Source organism: Rattus norvegicus, chromosome 3, assembly GCF_021556685.1.
Source record: "Rattus norvegicus strain SHRSP/BbbUtx chromosome 3, alternate assembly SHRSP_T2T, whole genome shotgun sequence".
Classification (NCBI taxonomy): domain Eukaryota; kingdom Metazoa; phylum Chordata; class Mammalia; order Rodentia; family Muridae; genus Rattus; species Rattus norvegicus.
The window spans coordinates 110070643-110088236 of record NC_141536.1 but is presented as its reverse complement, the minus strand read 5'-3'; the positions used below and the strand labels follow the sequence as shown (position 1 = coordinate 110088236).

The following is a 17594-nucleotide window of genomic DNA, read 5'->3' as shown; positions in this document are numbered from 1 at the left end:
AATTGTAGGATTTTCAAAAGAATCTTCTGAAACACAGGTGACAGCATTACAATGTTCACCCTCATGTCTCCCTTGCATCTTCTGGATTCCTCTCGCCCCATTATGATTTGTATTTATTCAAGTTCCATCTCCCCAATATTGGGCATTTTGTTTATAGTTTTATACATGTAAAACAGATATCAAGCCCAGCCCCGTCTTTCTCTGCCTCTTGTTTATTTTTAATTAAATTAATTTTTAAATTATTTTAATTATTTACTTCCCAAATGTTGCCCCCTTCTAAGTAACCCCCAAATTCTTCACCCCATTCCCACTCCCCTTTGCCTCTGAGAGGGTGCTCCCCCTTCACCTTTGCCCCTGGACATTCCCCTTCCCTGGATCATCAAGTCTCTATGGGATTAAGCGCATTCTCTTCCACTGAGACCAGACAAGGCAGTCCTCTGTGACATATGTGCAGGGCACCTTGGATCAACCCTGTGTATGCTCTTTGGTTGGTGGCTTAGTCTCTGGAAGCTTCCAGGGGTTCAGGTTAGTTGAGACTGTTGGCCTTCCTATGGGGTCACAATCCCCATCAGCTTCTTTAATCCTTCCCTTAACTCTTCCTTGGGGGTCCCCAACCTAAGTCCACTGGTTGTGTGTATCTTCATCTGTCTTACTCAGCTGCTGGTGGAGCCTCTCAGAGGACAGCTATGCTAAGTTCCTGTCTGTAAGTACAACATGGTATCAGTATTAGTATCAGGGTTTGGTGCTCACTCATGAAATCAATCCCAAGTTAGACCAGTCACTGGATGGCCTTTCCTTCAGTCTCTGCTCCATTTTTGTCCCAGCATTTCTTTTAGACAGCAATAATTCTGGGTCAAAAATTTTGAAAGTGGGTTGGTGACTGCCCACCCTCAAACCAGGGGCCCTGTCTATCTACTGGAGGTAGTCTCTTCCCCACTATTGGGCATTTTGGCTAAGGTCACCCTCCCATTGGGTCTGGGAGCCTCTCACATTCCAGGTCTTTGGAACTTTCTAGAGGAACCCCCACCCCAACCCCTGCAGCTTCATATTTCCATTTGGTTTCCTGACCTCCTGCGCTTCTTTCCTGTTTCCCCTCTTGCCTGATCCTGTCCCATTTTCTCCTCCTCCTCCCCACTTCCACTCAGGTTCCTCTCTCCCTCTGCCTTCCATGACTGTTTTGCTTACATTTCTAAGTAGGATTGAAGCACCTTCACTTGGGCCTTTCTTCTACTTAGACTTCTTATGGTCTATGGGTTGTATCATGGGTATTCTGTACTTTGGGGCTAATAGTGTGATACACACACACACACACACACACACACACACACACACACACACACCACACTGGTGCAGAAGGCTCAACAGGACCTCAAAAGTAGTAAGCAGGTGTTCTACATCAAATCACATCTCCAGCTATTATGTAATATCCTTTAAAAATTCACTTCTATGTCCATACTCTATTCTAGATCTGTCCATCTACAGCAGACATAATGAAGTTTTTATTTGTAAACATGTGCATAAAGCACTCCATTCATAACAATTCTGTTTATATATTTATATTACAATGTATGTGGATTGATGAATCTGCTATATAATTCAATCATAATAGCAATATTTTGAACACGATTTCCACCAACTTTATTTACAAATATCCATATTTTAAAGTATACAATTTGGATATGTGTGTGTGCATCATGTGTGTGTGTATGTGTGTGTATGTGTGTGTATGTGTGCGTGCATGTGCACGCGTATGATGTGTGTGTGTATGTGTGTATTGAATAACTACCATATTAGAATCAATCTCATTCAAATTTCTATCATCTCATATAATTCTGTGTGGTGAGAACATTCAAAACCTAATCTTACAACAAATTCTAAGTATTCAGGAGGATTCGAATGTATGAGTTCATTCTAGGCATTAGACTTCCAGAATGTTTTCATTTTACACAACTGAAAGATTTTCTGTGTAAATCTTTTTCCCCTTCTCTCACCCATCTCCTGGCAACCCCTATCACAGTCTGTTTTTCTGTGGCTTTGACTTAAACATAGATTCCACAGGTAAGTGACATAAGGCGGCATTTGCGGTCCTGTGCCTGGTTATTTTGTTTAGTAGAACATACTCCTTGTTAAAACAAAGCCAGAATTCTCTTCTTTATTAAGGCTAAGCAACACCAAGTGTGGGATAGATAAATAAAAATGCAGATAATTGCCCATGTTCTGTGCCCAATTCCCCATCAGTTGACACTTAGGTTGATTCCAAACCCTGGTTACTGAAAATACTGTTGCAGTGAACACTGGCTTTATTTATTTGCATTCATTTCCCTCATGCCTTTATTTTGATCTTAGTCATTTGACTTAAGCAATTCTTATAAAACGTATATAAATGAGTTTCATTTTCTTAATCCAGTGTGGCAAGAACCGAGTGTAGCATATTTAATGGAATGAGTCAGTAGTCTCAGCTTTACTCTGCATTCTTTTCATTCTTTCCTTGGTGTTTTCTGGTGTCATATCTTACTACCCATTAGTTACTTTTCCAATTTAGTAATATTTGCCATTCCTTTCTTCTCACAGTTGAACGATTTCTCCTACAGAAAAAAAGAAGGAAAGAAAACTTAAGAGAACAAATAGATGATTCTCGAGCTCAATAAGGTCTACAGGACAGTTCTTATTTTTAATTTCTTTTGTCCTTTCTTCCCACTGAATGCCTTTTTACCTTCTCACTGTGTCCTCCCTCCTTTGATGCTTCTAGATTTGTCTGATGTGGCTCAGTGAACAGTCAATAGCAATTACAGTTTTAGCTTTCCTGATTCGCCATTCATTTTGTTTCAGGTGACCTATGAGCTATTTAATTTAAATCCGTTACATTTCATTTTTCACTATTGCTTCCTGTATGCATCCTTTCCATCTTGCTCAGAGGTTTGAGGATTATTTTCAAATATTTTTCTTCCCAGACATGAAATGTATGTGGTGTTAGTGGGCATGTATGAATTCTGATATATCTTCCTGTTTTCTTATGAGATGAAACGATTGTAAGCCGAGAATCCTATATAAACAAAGAATGCCACATTAAGCCTGTATATCCTTCTGCCTACCCGGGAGCCCTGAGAAAATAATAAACAAAAGCTGCATGGCAGTTTCTTCTAAATAGATGCCTATCTTTCCTTTGTGTTTCTCAAGTTTTCTAGTCAAAGTCCTTTGAATATGGGTTTTAATGAATATGGATAAATAATGTATAAGTAGGTGTTTTATCATCAAACCATGCTTGAATTGAATAATCCTCAAACACTTCCAATCTTGATTTCATGAAAATCTTCCTCTATTAGTATTGCTTTCCCTATATATCAATAGTATACACCCATCTCTTTATAATTAAGACTTGAGCTATTCATTAGTTAATTCATAAATTCTACATATATATATTTCTATTAGAATATTATGTTATCTGTAAATTAAATTCATATAGTTCATATAAATAAGTACATGCATCCTCCAACGCTATTCTTTTCCTCTTAGGATGTCTTTCTTCTTGTATTTTATGTCTGTGGTTTAAAAAAAATTAGTACATGTTTACACCTTACATGGAGGACCAATCATCAGATTTATTATCACTTACTCAAGAGTTTAGATAGAAAATCATGGCTTTAAGTTCCAGAGAATGACTTTGTGACTCTTGAATATTCCTGAGAAGAACAGACCTGAGATGACTTAATGATTAATTTGCCATCATTCTCCTCTAGTAGCATTGATTCACTGAAGTTTTAAGTCACTCTGGTGGAGTAGAACATATGACAGCATGGAGCTACATGCTAATGACCCTCCAAGAAATACCTTGCACCATGGAAGGAATTACTTAGAATTGCCTGCAGAGGTCAAAGCAAGGCCATGTGCTTTCTGGGAAGCTGCCAGCCATTGCCCTGATGTGACAGGAGTACTGAGTGTTGACCGTGACAGTTTTGCATTCACCATCTGGATGGTCTCAACCCTTGCAGTGGAGAAAGACACTCTTAAGAGTTGCATCCTGGGCAGTTGCTTGTCCCTGCATTCGTCTTTCCTTTGATTCCCTTTTACTGTGGTCTGAAGTATTTCAATTTCTCTCACAGCCTTCTCTCCTTCTTATTTTTCTCAGCATGTCTATCTCAGAAGACAGGAACCTAAAGCATTGGTAATGGTAGAATTTTGAGAATTGAGAAAGTAAGGTAGAATATGAAAATAGTTCATAGCTTTTTGTTTCTTTTGACTTTAGAGTTTTGCCAGAGTGGTATATATGACCTTGCCCTGAGTGGAATGTAGAGCATAGATGGTCCTTGGTATATGACTGAAGCTGTATCAGCAAGAATTTTACTCTAATTAGTTATAAAATAACTAATGTGGTTGCTGGTATGATGCTTGTTTTTGCATTTTTGTGCACTATTCTCTGTATTTTTAGAATTACATACGTGTAACCACAAAAATAATAAGATATACTCTACAAAAGACTGATAGAATGTAGGGTAGTTGAAAATGGTTAAAGTCTAATTGAGGGCCCAGGAAGATCCTTCTTAAAATATTCTCCCATGGTGGCAGGCAGTGATCACTGTAGAGAAATAAGCTAAGGATCTGGTAATTGTTGAACTTCTAAGAAGGCAAGACAGTTACACTAAACTTAGAGTCCTGGTTAGGAAAGAACTGAAATTTGCCATAAAGAAGAGGCATTAGTAAATATTCCTGAAAATTGTGACTCTGTAGACTTCCATAATCCTTTAGAGTATTCAGAATTAGTGCATCCTCTGTTTGGAGCTGATTCTCACCCCTAGTGTGGATGAACTCACCTCCATGTATGGTGTAGAACCTGCAATCAGAAACTGCAATCAGAGTTGTGGCATCATAATGGCCAATCTCTCAGCTGTCAACTTGACTTCATCTGGTACCAAGTAGAAGATAAGCATCAAGCATTTGGTGCATGTGTGAGGGATTAAGGTACTTCAAGCAGAATAAACCACTATAAATGTGGACAAAGCCTTTGAGTGGTTTCCCAGGTATAGAACAACCATGGTAAAATCGTAGGCGCTTTTGACCTGTTTGTCTTCACATCATACTAGTGGGTTCATCTGCCCTATTTATATAGCTATGACTGCTTGTAACATTCTTTGGTGACATCAAAACCTAACTTCTTTAGCCTTCCAATCTGAACACCATAGTTTAGAATCCATCCAAGCCACGAGCACTAGATTGAGACTTCTGATCATCCAGGATGGTGGACCTAGCAGTTACTGATTCTCATCCACCCGTGTTATAACAGCCATCAACCAACAGCCCCAGACCACATACTGTAAGCCTCCTAGTATATCCTCTTTTTTTTTGTCACTCCAATACTCACATTCCTCATGAGCATTTATTTATATTTGTTTCTGTTGTAGGTATTTTATTTTTATTTTTTTTGGAGACAGGGTCTTGCTGTGTAGCACAGGCTATCTCAGACTTTGAAGTGTTGCACTTAAAGGAGTCATATTTAATATCTGCTCACAGATGCATTTAAAAAATATTTGAAGTTAGCATATATTAATTATAATAGGCTACAATATAATATAGCATTTCCATACACATACATAATATATTTTGATCATATTCATACCCTTTGTTACCGTATCTTGTTCCCCTTTCCACTCCTTTGTTTTTTTTTGTTTTTTTTTAAATTTAGAGAATACTTTATTAGTTTTTGTAATCAAACCCACGTAGATAAGACCGTACATATTTAATACAGTGTGTTACCCCTGTACAAATGGAAAAAACTTAAGTTCAACATTTCTAGACCAATATGGCTGTTAATTTCTGTACAGTGCCAACTCAACACAATAAACGGGGATACTTTTTTCCAAAGTTGACAGCACAGCTAAAGTTTCAAAAAATTCAAATTATATATCTGTATATATATATATTTATATTTATATAAAAAGACCAATAATAGCAGTGTGTTATGCATCAACAGCAGCAACAGCTTTTCCAGGTTCTGCAGTCATCTGAACAAAACTGTAGAGACATCCAGCACACTCCATTAAAAAAAAAAAAGTAAAAAAACAAAACCCGAGAAAACAGCACAGTTCTGTTACTCTTGTGGTACCTGGCACCATTTTTTTTAAATTAGCTTCTCAATCATCATCTGGAAAGAAAACATTCTGAGCAACATCATTAAAAACAGCTCTGATAAAGCACGGTCACTACTACGTATCATAAAGCAGGTACAAGCTATTTTACATCCACAGAGGTATGATACAGTACTGTCCTACATCTATAATACTAGAGGATACAATTTAAAAGGCATTATTTGAGACTTGATTCTACTTTTCCAGCAGAGGGCCCAAAGGATGGTGTGACACAGCTTTGTAAAGAAACATACTCTAGACAGGATTTCCTTTCACTAGTGGCACAGTTCTAAGGATTCATTCTCTCCATGAATGTCAGCTAAAACCGTTATAAAAAAAATGAAATATCCCTAGAACAAAACCGTATAACCACCGGATTCACATGAAGATGACCTAGTGGAGACAAGCTGGACCTCACCTTACCAACAAGCTATCAAACCTGTTATGTTTAAACAGTGAGACCTCCAAGGAAGGAGATGCCAAGTAGTGCTTCAAAGCTTCGGACCACAATCAAACACAGCATCCTTTTCAACAGAAGCAGAAGCTCATCTGAATATGCTCAAGAATGCTGACATCAACATTTAATCATCTCCTCACTCATCCAGGAAGAAGGGGAGATCAGTTACTACTGTACTTTATTGTGTTCAACCAAATCACCATGTTACAAAAATAGCAAGCTGCCATAATAAAAAATAAGGCTCCTCTATCCAGCACCAGATAGCATCATTTTACTTTCAAGCCTAGAAATTGCACACTTGTATATAAACCAACCGAAGATGAGGATTGAGAGTTCATCTTGGTGGATTTTTCCTTTGATGAATATGAAGTGTCCTTCCTTATCTTTTTTGATGACTTTTAATTGAAAATTGATTTTATTTGATATTAGAATGGCTACTCCAGCTTGCTTCTTCTGACCATTTGCTTGGAAAGTTGTTTTCCAGCCTTTCACTCTGAGGTAGTATCTGTCTTTGTCTCTGAGGTGTGTTTCCTGTAGGCAGCAGAATGCAGGGTCCTCATTGCGTATCCAGTTTGTTAATCTATGTCTTTTTATTGGGGAGTTGAGGCCATTGATGTTGAGAGATATTAAGGAATAGTGATTATTGCTTCCTGTTATATTCATATTTGGATGTGAGGTTATGTTTGTGTGCTTTTCTTCTCTTTGTTTTGTTGCCAAGATGATTAGTTTCTTGCTTCTTCTAGGGTATAGCTTGCCTCCTTATGTTGGGCTTTACCCTTTATTATCCTTTGTAGTGCTGGATTTGTAGAAAGATATTGTGTAAGTTTGGTTTTGTCATGGAATATCTTGGTTTCTCCATCAATGTTAATTGAGAGTTTTGCAGGATACAGTAACCTGGGCTGGCATTTGTGTTCTCTTAGGGTCTGTATGACATCTGTCCAGGATCTTCTGGCCTTCATAGTTTCTGGCGAAAAGTCTGGTGTGATTCTGATAGGTCTGCCTTTATATGTTACTTGACCTTTTTCCCTTACTGCTTTTAATATTCTTTCTTTATTTTGTGCGTTTGGTGTTTTGACAATTATGTGACGGGAGGTGTTTCTTTTCTGGTCCAATCTATTTGGAGTTCTGTAGGCTTCTTGTATGCCTATGGGTATCTCTTTTTTTTAGGTTAGGGAAGTTTTCTTCTATGATTTTGTTGAAGATATTTAATGGTCCTTTGAGCTGGGAGTCTTCACTCTCTTCTATACCTATTATCCTTAGGTTTGATCTTCTCATTGAGTCCTGGATTTCCTGTATGTTTTGGACCAGTAGCTTTTTCTGCTTTACATTATCTTTGACAGTTGAGTCAATGATTTCTATGGAATCTTCTGCTCCTGAGATTCTCTCTTCCATCTCTTGTATTCTGTTGGTGAAGCTTGTATCTACAGCTCCTTGTCTTTTCTTTTGATTTTCTATGTCCAAGGTTGTTTCCATGTGTTCTTTCTTGATTGCTTCTATTTCCATTTTTAATTCCTTCAACTGTTTGATTTTGTTTTCCTGGAATTCTTTCAGGGATTTTTGCGATTCCTCTCTGTAGGCTTCTACTTGTTCTCTAAGGGAGTTCTTTATGTCTTTCTTGAAGTCCTCCAGCATCATGATCAAATATGATTTTGAAACTAGATCTTGCTTTTCTGGTGTGTTTGGATATTCCGTGTTTGCTTTGGTGGGAAAATTGGGCTCCGATGATGCCATGTAGTCTTGGTTTCTGTTGCTTGGGTTCCTGCGCTTGCCTCTCGCCATCAGATTATCTCTAGTGTTACTTTGTTCTGCTATTTCTGACCGTGGCTAGACTGTCCTATAAGCATGTGTGTCAGGAGTGCTGTAGACCTGTTTTCCTGTTTTCTTTCAGCCAGTTATGGGGACAGAGTGTTCTGCTTTCGGGCGTGTAGTTTTTCCTCTCTACAGGTCTTCAGCTGTTCCTGTGGGCCTGTGTCTTGAGTTCACCAGGCAGGTTTCTTGCAGGGGAAAAGTTGGTCCTACCTGTGGTTCCAAGGCTCAAGTTTGCTCGTGGGGCACTGCCTAAGTCCTCTCCGTGGCGGCAGCAAACGGGAAGATCTGCGCCGCTCTTTCCGGGAGCCTCCGTGCACCAGGGTTCCAGATGACGTTTGGTGTTTTCCTCTGGCGTCTGGATGCGCACAGGGTGCAGTCTCTTCTGGTCTCCCAGGTGTGTCTGCCTCTCTGAAGGTTCAGCTCTCCCTCCCACGGGATTTGGGTGCAGAGAACTGTTTATCTGGTCTGTTTCCTTCAGGTTCCGGTGGTGTCTCAGGCACAGGGGTCCTGCTGCTCCCGGGCCCTCCCCTACGGGAACCTAGAGGCCTTATACAGTTGCCTCTTGGGCCAGTGATGTGGGCAGGGTTGGGCAGTGTTGGTGGTCTCCTCCGCTCTGCAGTCTCAGGAGTGCCCACCTGATCAGGCGGTGAGGTCTCTCTCCCACGGGGTTTGGGAGCAGAGAGCTGCTGCGGGCCAGGATCCGCGGGTGTATATCCTCTTTTAATATGCCCTTACTATATTGTTTATGTTCCTCTGAAGAGTCCCTGACTAATATACCCCTCCAATATGCCTGGAAAATCTGAGGCAGAGGGGAGAGATTATGAACATTGGGAGTTGTGACCAAGAGCACTCCTGTAGGATTGAGTTGTAAGAATTCTTGGTCATGAAGACTAGCTAACAAGACTTAAGAAGCAGAAGCTGATTGATTGGGTTGCATAGTATTTGGACAGTGTTTTCTCCATTCCTAGGGGACAGGGCAATCTCAGAGCTAACATGGCACTTAGAAGCCACAGGAAGATGATCACCCTTGCTGAGCAAAGCTGGATTGCCTGAGTTGCCATGGTAGATTATGGGCTGTCTCATTATGTTCTGCAAAAGATGGATCTTCAAAATGACTGTAGAGTGCTGAAAACTTAGCCAAGCAGAAACTATAATTGTGCTTGCTGTGCTGAAGAATCTTTGCTAGAGCAGACTAATGGGTAAATTATATGCAGCCAGACCTTATGGTTGTGTTTTTGGTCTATGGGACCCGGGAAAGCATATAATACACAGCCCTGGGTAAAATTCCATTCACATGGAGTAGACAGTAATAGGCACTCATGAGGTGTGACAACAGATCTTCATTGCCAAAGGATAATCAAAAGGCAGAGCCATGTGGCTATATGAAGAACTTATTCATCCACTATATCCATGTCAACAGAGCTAGGCTGTGTTAGAGGTGGCACACTAGGGGACATAGAAAACAAAAGAGGAGTCCTTTCAAGACATATGCATGTGCCTTTAATAGAATATCTGAGGACTTAGTGGCCACAGGATGCTGGAGAAAAATACATTTTGTATGCACCCCTACAAAAAAGGAAGCAAAACAACTTTCAATTTTTATAACTGTGCATTTGTAACTTGACTTTCATCTGACCCATAAACTCATACAAAAGCCTAGCAGTTTGAAGTGGTCCTTACAGCAGAAATGTGTTCTTTGCAGGTCTGGCCTGTGATGCAAGCAACTTTAGATCTTCCAACCAATGACTGTGCAGACAGTTGCAGAGAGTAATGTAGCATTTTCCTCTGAATTGAAGCACTCCATCCTGGAAAGAAGTTTATTAAGACTCAGGAAATAAGGAAACTTACATGTTTCAGGGAGTTCAGAAAATAAGAATCTTTAGGTGTCTCCCCAAGGTTACATAAGCAGTAACATCTGCTGCCAAGGATTCTGATCACTAGATTTGCCTGTGTGGAGATCATCCAAGGTTGCAGCTTTCCTGAGCTGTGACTCGCCATGTCTTTGTTTTTTCTGTGATGCAGCTACAATTTGATTCACCCATGCTGTATGTAACTCCTTACCCATGTTCCTGTGACTTGTGACAGTAAGGCCAATGTTTTATTCACCTAGACATGTATAGAATTCTTCCTTTGGTGTGTTGTTGGTGCCCTGTGGATGGTAGATGGGTATTTGCTCGCGTCACTCAGGGAAAGCTAAAGAACACAATGGTATGAATTGTTTCATTGTAGAATTTATGAAGAGCTTCTGAGGTTCTAAAATTACCTCATGTTATCTTCAGTTGATAATTAAACACCTTAAAAATTAATTCCTGACAGAACAGGATGCTTATCAAAATATAATTTTAGTCACAGAAGTCAAAGCGATGTTATCACATAGAAGGGAACTTCAGCTAGTTCTCAAGCTTTAGATCACAACCCTATGAAGGTTGCATATCAGATTTCCTACATATTAGATATTGTGTTATGAAGTAATGACAAGTAATTTTATGGTTGGTGGTTGCCACAAAACATGAGAAACTGGAGTAAGGGATTACAGCATTAGGAAGAGTAAGGTGCACCTTAGAGGAATGCAACCAGGACAAACACACACACACACACACACACACACACACACACACACAAAGAGGGTGGGGCAGAGGGAGAGAGATAGGGAGATGAAGAGGGAGAGGGAGACTGACTCCTTTCTGTCTGGGATTAGAGAGATGTATGTCAACAAGCACATTGTTCTGTGGGAGTCTCTATATGATTGTTTATCCCAATAAACTGTGAACTTTCCAGGCACTTGCCTCAGCATAAACTCTGTGGTGCCCTTTAACCTAATCTAATAATTCCAAAGTTCTATACCAACCTCCTTGTAGTATAACTCCCCCCACTCCTAAAAGCTGAAGTTTCACTTAGACTCTGAAGTGCTGTTGGTGACATTAACAACCCTTTCACCTGAGAAACAATCTGATTTCACCCTTCTCTCAAACCATATCCTTCTCTACATGAAACCTAGCAAAAGTAATCATTAGTTTCAGGACTGTTGTGCCAAGTTATTTCTAACCCATCATAGTCACAGTTAGTGAGTGCTGTTTGTCCAACATTGCAAAAATGAGAATAGTCACTTTAAAACTAAGCCTGAAATGTATTATACACATGATGTGGCCCTCAAGGATGTTGCCTTCAGTCTCATATACTGCCTCAGAGAAGGTTCACTGAAAACTAAACATCCAGCCTCCACTTAATCTAGTTACCCCACCCCCAATTATCCAAACACAGTCAATAAGAGCATGTTTCTATAAAAAGATTTCAATCAGTATGTGTCTATCAGTTTTGTCATAATAAGCCAAATATGAAAACAATCCAAATGTCCATCAATGGATAATTTGTTAAACAGATTATAACATATTTACATAGTGATATTATTTAGCAATGACGAGGAATAATCTGTAAATATGGCAACATGGATAAGTCTCAATGTGACTTCACAAAGGGACTCAAGAGATATGCACAACTTTCCACTCAGCAGCAGCAGAATACAGATTCTGCACATAGCAAGCAGGGATGAACAAGCAGGGATCATGTTCACACACAAAACAATTATTATCATGTTTATCATTGTCAAAATATTTTTAAATTTTCTAAACATGATAGCATGAATCAGTTATTGTTAATAGCACAATTGGAAAATGCCATAAATATATGGAAATAAACAGCACCCTGGAACAAATAATAAGTCAGGGTAAAATGGAAAAATATTTAAAAGAACTAAAGTGGCTCTTCCACTGTAGCTGCTGCCATCATTGGCACACTTCCCTGTTCACCTCTGTCTCTGAGAATCCAACGCCATCCACCACCATGGTGAACTTCTCAGTAGATCAGATCCATGCCATCATGGACAAGAAAGCCAATATCCAGAACATGTCAGTCATCACTCACGTCCACACTTACAGACTTCCTTATGTGCAAGGTGGGCATTGTCACCTCTGCTCAAGCCGAGCCGGGGAGACATACTTCACTGACATTTTCAAGGATGAACAGGAGCGCTGCATCACAATCGAGTCCTCCACCATATCTCTCTTATATGAGCTCTCTGAGAACCACCTGAACTTCATTAAGCAGAGCAAGGACAGCTTAGGCTTCCTCATCAACCTAGTCGACTTTCCAGGCCACATGGACTTCTCCCCAGAAGTGACCGCTGCCTTGCATGTCACAGATGGAGCTCTGGTGGTGGTGGACTGTATGTCTGGTGTCTGTGCAGACAAAGACAGTGCTGCAGCAAGCCATTGCTGAGCGCATCAAACCTGTACTGATAATGAACAAGATGCAGCTGCAGCTGGAGCCCAAGGAGCTTTACCAGATCTTCCAGCGCATTGTAGAGAATGACAATGTCATCATCTCCTCCTATGTTGAGGGTGAGAGTGGGCCCATGGGCAATATCATGATCAATCTTGTCCTGGGCACCGTAGGCTTTGGCTCTGGCCTACATAGCTGGGCCTTCACTCTGAAGCAGTTTGCAGAGATGTACATGGCCAAGTTTACAGCCAAGGGTGAGGGCGAGCTGGGTGCAGCTGAGCAGGCCAAGAAAGTAGAAGACATGATGAAGAAGTTGTGGAGAGACAGATACTTTGACCCAGCCAATGGCAAGTTCAGCAAGTCAGTCAATAGCCCAGACCAGAAGAAAGTTCCCACACCCCTTCTTCCACATCATCCTGGACCCCATCTTCAAGGTGTTTGAAGCCATCATGAACTTCAGGAAGGAAGAGACAGCCAAGCTGTTCGAGAAACTGGACATCAAACTGGACAGTGAGGACAAAGACAAGGAGGGCAAACCACTGCTCAAGGCTGTGATGCACCTCTGGCTGCCCATGGGGGAACGCCCTGCTACAGATGATCACCATCCACTTGCCATCCCCTGTCACTGCATAGAAGTACCGTTGTGACCTGCTGTATGAGGGGACACCTAATGACGAGGCTGCCAAGGGTATTAAAACTGTGACCCCAAAAGCCCCCTTACGATGTACATTTATTTCCAAGATGGTACCAACCACTGACAAAGGCCACTTCTATGCCTTTAATGGAGTGTACTCTGGGGTGGTGTCCACGGGCCTGAGGGTCCAGATCATGGGCCCCAACTGTACACCTGGGAAGAAAGAAATCCTGTACCTTAAGCCTATCCAGATGACCATTCTCATATGGACCGCTATGTGGAGTGGATTGAGGATGTGCCCTGTGGAAACATTGTGGGACTGGTCAGAGCCAGTTCCTTGTGAAGACTGGGACCATCACCAACTTTGAGCAAGCTCACAATATGTGTGTGCTGAAGTTCATCATCAGCCCTGTTGTCAGGGTGGCAGTGGAATCCAGCTGACCTGCCCAAGCTGGAGGAGGGTCTGATGCAGCTAAGTCTGACCCTGTGGTGCAGTGAATCATTGTGGAGCCTGGAGAGCACATCATTGCTGGTGCTGGTGAGCTGCACCTGGAGATTTGCCTCAAGGACCTGGAGGAGGACCATGTCTGCATCCCCATCAAGAAATATGACCCTGTCATGTCATACCAGGAGACAATCAGTGAGGAGTCCAACATGCTGTGTCTGTCCAAGTCCCCCAACAAGCACAACTGGCTGTACATGAAGGCCAGGCCCTTCCTTGACAGCCTGGCAGAGGACATCGATAAGGATGAGGTGTTTGTCTGCCAGGAGCTCAAGGCATGTGCCCGCTATCTGGCCAAAAAGTATGAGTGGAATGTCGCTGAAGCCCTCAAGATCTGGTGCTTCAGACGTGATGGCACCAGTCCCAACATTCTCAGTGACATCACCAAGGGTGTACAGTACCTAAATGAGATCAAGGACAGTGTGGTGGCTAGCTTCCAGTGGCCCACTAAGGAAGGCACTCTTTGTAAGGAGAACATGTGTGGTGTGCTATTTGATGTCCGTGATGTGACCCTGCATGCTGATGCCATCTACTGAGGAGGTATCCAGATCATCCCCACAGCATGCCACTGCCTCTATGCCAGTGTGTTGACCACACAGCCCTGATTCATGGAGCCTATTTATTTGGTGGAGATCCAGTGTCCTCAGCAAGTGGTGGGAGGAATCTGCAGTGTCCTGAACAGAAAGTATGGCCATGTATTTGAGGAGTTCCAAGTGACCGATACCCCAATGTAGGTAGTTAAGGCCTACCTGACTGTCAATGAGTCCTTTAGTTTCATGGCTGATCTTCAATCCAACTTTGATGGCCAGGCCTTACCTCGGTGTGTATTTGACCACTGGCATATCCTGCCTGGGGTACCCCTAACAACAGCAGCTGTCCCAACCAAGTGGTAGCTGAGACCCACAAACGCAAAGGCCTGAAGGAGGGCATCCCATTGGTGGACAAATTCCTGGACAAACTGTAGTCAACCTAGTACTGCCACACTCTGCACAGTACCTGCCCATCAGAAAACACCTTGGGACTGTCCCCACAGTGCCGCTCTGGAGGCACTCACACTTGGTACCAATTCTATTTATTTCAGAATTACAAGGCAGTGGGAATGGTTCTCTGCAGGCTGGACTGGCAGGTCATGGGGTGGGCCTGCCATGTTTCAGAGGGAAACATGCAGATGTCCAAAAGTCTAAATAAATGCATTCAGAGGTTTCTGGGGTCCATAGTCAAATGGAGTTCCCCCAGAGGGGTAGGTGGGGTAAGTGCCTCCAGGAAGGCAGCTTGCCTTAGACTTGCAATCCGGCTGTGCAAATCACTGGAGTAATAAACTCTACTTCAGTTGAAACAAAAAAGAAATAAAATGAATACAACTTACCAAAATGTATGAGATATATTCAACGCAGAATTTTGTAGGTAGAAATGCCAGATTAGGGTAAAAGGAAGATCTTAAGGAAACAACCTAAAGATGCACCTCAAGAAAGTAAAACAAAATTAGCCCCAACACATCAGAAAGTCAGAAACCACCAAGGTTTCTGCAGGTACTAGAAAAATAATTGAAACAATCAGATTAAGTCTGATTGTTATTTAAGATGAACAGAATTTACATTATTTTTAGCCTAGGAACAAGAGACTCAAATAGATTATAAATGAAAGAGAGGGCAATTCAATTCTACCAATATCACAAATATTAGGATCAAATTAAGTACTATAAAAGATTTACCTCAACAAAATAAACCACCTAGGAGAAATGGTCAATTCTTATAAGACATACAATCTGACAAGGAATCACTATAAAGAATGCAACCATAATAAACAGATAAGGAAATTTAATCAGTAATCAAAAATCCCTCAAAGAAAATCTCAGGAACTGATGATTTCACCATTGGATTATAATAAATATTAAAGAAGTAATATTAATGTTTTTCTTTTGAGACAGGGTCTCTGTGTAACCCTGACTCTACTGAGACTTACTATGTAAATCAGGCTTATCTTGAATTCCAGAGATCCATCTGTGAGTTTGGGGCTTTAGAGGGTAGAGTTCATGATGGTGAAAAAAACAAAAACAAAAACAAAAACAAAAACAAACAAACATGGTAACTGAAGCTGAGATCTGAGGGCTAACATCTTGAAATGTAAACAGGAAGAAAGACAGCAAATTAGAACTGGTGGAGTCTTTGAAATATCAATTCCCATCCCAAGTGTTCTACTTCCTTCAGCAAAGCTTCCCTAAACAGCCACCAATTGGGGACTAAGTGTCCAGTGCCTGAGCTATGGAACACATCTCATTCAAACCACGATACTTCTAATATCTTTCATCTGCCTAAATTTCCAAATTATCACTTCCAGCACTATGTTGGAAAAAAATAGTTAGTGGTCTTGATTTTAGGAGAAACTCTCATTTCTGTGCTGTTGAATATTAGCCATGGGAAGCCCTTGTCATGTATGGTTGTTATTAAGCTCAAGAGCTGTTTTTCTGTGCTTTTCCTCTGTGCATAATTGGGTGAGTGTTTTTAACATAAAAGGGTGTTGAATTTTGTCAAGTGCTTTCCCTGCATCTACTGTAATAATCATGCCAGTTTTTCCTGTCTTCTGTTAATATATCACATTTATTTATGTATGTTGAATCATCCTTGCATCCTGGGCATAAATCTCACCTAATCACTGCTTGTATTACTTTTGTCATATGCTATTGAATTCACTTTTCTAATATTTTTGAGGATTTTTTTTGAATTTGCACTTATCAGGGATAATGGCCCGTGCTTTTCTTTCCTTGTAATGACTTTGTTTGGCTTTGGGTATCAGCTAATGCTGGTCTTGTAAAATGAGAATGACTGCTGTTTGCTTTCTGGTGCTGTGATAAACACCATAGAACACACAACCAAAAGTAACTTTGGGAGTAAAGGGCTTATTTCATTCTTTAGGTTAGAGTCCCTCATCCAGGGAAGTCAGGCAGGAAATCAAGCAAGGAAGAAGCTTGAAACAGAAGCCATGAAGAATCCTATTTCTATTCTCTTAGACTCGCATTCAGCTTCCATTATTATATAGCCCAGGCCCACCTACCCAAGGTTGATCCACAATGATCTGCTACTCCAGTCACCATGCTTTGTTCCACTACCACCGACTCTAGAACCTCAAACTCAAAATAAGCCCTTCCTTCAATAAATTGCCTCGGCTATGGTGTCCACAAAAACAACAGAAAAGTAACTAATCTGGGTATCCTTGGGGTTAAGGCCTTCTGCACTTTTCCATCCCCTTTGCTAGGTCTACTGTTCTTGTCTTTATCCCACTCATGTTTAGGCACTCTTGCTAGCAGGACTTTATGAATGGAACTTCTGATGTCCCTAGTAGTCACAATCTCACAACAATTTCCCTGTTCCCCTGGCTCTTAAAATCTTTCTGCCACCTCTTTCACAACGGTTCCTTGAGTCTTCATTACAGGAGTTGTGTTGTAGTTGTGGTGGGACTGGGATCCACACTCTCTGTTTGATTGATTATGGTTTACTACAATGATCTCCATCTGTTACAAAGAGAAGTTGTCTTGATGAGACTCTTATCTGTAAATACAAGGACAAATATTTAGAATACAGATAAGAAGTCTTCTGGTATATAACAGTGGCAATTATAGATTCTCCTCCAAGATCCATGACTTCACTTATGCTATACAAGGAAATACAGTCATCTAATGTTGAAAGCAGGAAAAATAGTCTTCCCCATGAAAGAGCATACCAACTGGTAAACCAATATCTACTTGTCAGCCTGAAAAGTATGTGAAAACAGGTAACATTATACAGATTGAACAGGTTA

At 41.0% G+C, this 17594-nt stretch overlaps 2 long non-coding RNA genes and 1 pseudogene across 2 annotated transcripts in view; 2 read left to right on the top strand and 1 right to left on the bottom strand.

Annotated features, from left to right (window-relative positions):
- The window catches only part of LOC147995661 (uncharacterized), an 88893-nt gene that overhangs the window by 54388 nt on the left and 16911 nt on the right, over positions 1 to 17594 (top strand). The window lies entirely within an intron of this gene.
- The window catches only part of LOC147995660 (uncharacterized), a 110694-nt gene continuing 94717 nt past the window's right edge, over positions 1618 to 17594 (bottom strand). The window contains exon 3 of the long non-coding RNA XR_015683757.1: positions 1618 to 2585. This is a non-coding gene — a long non-coding RNA (uncharacterized LOC147995660). The remainder of the gene's footprint in view (positions 2586 to 17594) is intronic.
- On the top strand, positions 12153 to 14795 carry Eef2-ps2 (eukaryotic translation elongation factor 2, pseudogene 2; annotated as a pseudogene).